Below are 2,894 nucleotides of genomic sequence, written 5' to 3' on the forward strand. Positions count from 1 at the left end.
TGATGGAGAGAAACCAGACAGAGACACAGGAAAATTATAGATCAATATCCTTGATGAACTTAGATGTTAAAATTCTCAATAAAGTCCTTGCAAATCTATTCTAATAACACAAAAAAAAAATTGTCCACCTCTACCAAGTAGATTTCATCCCAGGGATGCAGGGATGGCTCAACATATGGAAAAAATCAATAAACATAATACATTATATAGAAAGACTTAAGAATAGAAATCACATAATCATCTCACAAAAGATGCAGAAAACCCTTTGACAAAACACAACATCCCTTCATGATAAAAATATGGGAGAGACTAGGGATAGAGAGTCATATCTCAACATAAGTATGGCTATATATTAACCAACCAAAACCCAAATGGAGAAAAAGATGAAACATTTCCATTAAGTTCTAGAACAAGACAGGAGTGTCTATTCTCTCCAGTACTACTTGTCATAGCACTACGTCTTAGCTTGAGTGATAAGACAAGAAAAAGAAATACAAGTTTAAAGAAAAAAATAAATATATAAAAATTGGAAAGAAACAAGTTAAACTAACCATATTTGCAGATGATATGGTTCTGCATTCAAGAGACCCAAAACATTCCACTGAAAAACTACTAGAGTTGATAAACACTTTCAGCAAAGTGGTAGGATATGAAATTAACACATAAAACTCAGTTGTTTTCTTTTATACCAATGACAAACATGTATCAGGAAGATAGTTCCATTTACAATAGCTACAAAATTTAAATACCTTGGGTATTTAAATATTTAAATTTAAATATCAATATTGAAGGAAGGGAAAGACCTCTATAATAAGAACATTAAAAAATTGAAGAATGGCCAGGCATGGTGGTGCATGCCTTTAATCCCAGCACTTGAGAGGCAGAGGTAGGAGGATCGCTGTGAGTTCAAGGCCACCCTGAGACTACATAGTGAATTCCAGGTCAGCCTGGGCTAAAGTGAAACCCTACCTCAAAAAACTGAAAAAAGAAAAAAAAAATCAAAACTAAAGAATGAAATTGAGGAAGACATGAGAAGATGGAAAGATCTTCCATACTCATGGATCGGAAGAATTAATATTGTAAAAATGGCCATCCTATCAAAGACAATATACAAATTCAACTAAATTCCAACCAAAATTACACCATTTTTTTTTAACAGAATTAGAATAAAAAATATCAAAATTTACATGGAAGAACAAAAAGCCTCAAATAGCCAAGGAAAATTTTCTACTGGTGGTATCTCCACACCTGGTTTCAAGATACATTACAAAGTCATAGGAATAAAACAAACCAATAAAACCAATATGATACTATGATACTAGCAAAAATCAGATATACAAAATAATGGAATAGAATTGTATCTTCTGGACGGAGCAGTGATAGAACCTAACTCTCAAATGCTATTTTGAAGAAGTGTGGAGTAAATGATTTTGGTAATCTGTAGGACAGCTGCATGCAGTGTGTACTGAATTATAACAGCGCCAAATCCTTTATAAAAACCAAGCACTCCTTCCTCTTGCTTTATGGTATTGATACAGTCTCTCATTCCCTCATACTGTGTATTAATTGGAAGCACTTCATAGCCAAGGTCTGTATTGTCAATTATTGTGCATGTTCCTTGGATGTGAAGGCGATGCAAAACTTTTTCCAGTGGGTAAAGTATAACGTCAGAGCAAAGGCTAGCCGCAAAGTTAGCAATCAGTTCTGGAAAATAAACATCCAGCATGCTCTGCATGGGGCTAGTGCTCTCGGGAAGGTGGCTATTGTAAGTCTTTCTCTTCAGAATAAATAGGATCAACTTTCTGGATGACTGAGCTGATAATGTAATGAAGAACTCCATGCAGCACTGTGGGGAAGATCAAGGAAAGCAGTGCGAGGAGAGCAGAGCTTGCTATGAGGCATGCCGAAGCCTATCACTCTTCCAATTCCTTCTTTAATACATTCCAGTATGCCAGCATTGTCTCGGATTATCTCACTCTGTACTGTTTCAATCAGACTTGCTGAGTAAAAAGGCATTGCCACAATATATGTCAGGGATTTCAGTAGAAGATGTTCACCTATTTGCTTAGGATTCCATTTGTGGGAAACCTCCCTTGGTAAAGGAGTGAGTTCACTAATTATGCCTTCGGCTCCAAGTGTGACTCCCTGGACAATAAATGTACTTCCCATTCCTTTCCATAGGGCTCGTGGTCCCTGAGTTTTGTTGAAGCTGTACATAATGTTGATAACAGTAAGTGGGGTGAGATGATAATGAAAGCATGGTAATTAACCTGACATTGGCGCTGCAGAACAATGCAAGGGTGGGCCAGAACATTTTCTGTAAAGAGACTTGCAAGTCCAATACCAAATCCAGCAAATCTATTCAACTGTTCGCTGCTCTGGGCCTGTGCACCGCGGCCGTCGCCGGGGAAGGGCTCGTCGGCCGGGCCGTCATATGAAGTGGAGGCAGACGGCACGCGGTAGGGCGGGCTCTTGTCGCCCCAGTGCAGGTTGAGGCTGCCAGGGATGTCCGGGTTGTCGTCACCCAGTGACCCAGCTCCGCGCCCTCCCCGAAGGATCTGGCCGGGAACGCGCTGCCGAAGCCCAGCTCGTCCCTGGCGCCTCCCCGGTAGCCCAGGCCGTGGAACCCGTCAGGACGCCGCGGGTGCATCAGGGCCAGCGTGGAGGACGCAGCCCGGCCCCCAAACCCGCTCCACCGCGGGCCGCCCAGGGTCCTCCGGCTTCCCCTCCGTGCCCCCTAGGCGTCCCTGGGCTCGAGGGGAATAAAGCAGACTTTGAAGAATAGGACTCCTTGAGTACTCAGGTCCCTTCAAAAGTGTCTACATTGTTCCTGTTTTTCCCAGTGCAGGTCAACTAGCCCAATCTCAAAGTTTGTAATCTCTCAAATGCAGCTG

At 41.7% G+C, this 2,894-nt stretch overlaps 1 pseudogene; it reads right to left on the bottom strand.

Annotated features, from left to right (window-relative positions):
- Window positions 1-1,380: 1,380 nt before the first annotated feature.
- On the bottom strand, window positions 1,381-2,650 carry LOC101609586 (annotated as a pseudogene).
- Window positions 2,651-2,894: the final 244 nt, after the last annotated feature.

The sequence above is a fragment of the Jaculus jaculus genome, chromosome 6 (assembly GCF_020740685.1).
Source record: "Jaculus jaculus isolate mJacJac1 chromosome 6, mJacJac1.mat.Y.cur, whole genome shotgun sequence".
Taxonomy (NCBI): Eukaryota; Metazoa; Chordata; class Mammalia; order Rodentia; family Dipodidae; genus Jaculus; species Jaculus jaculus.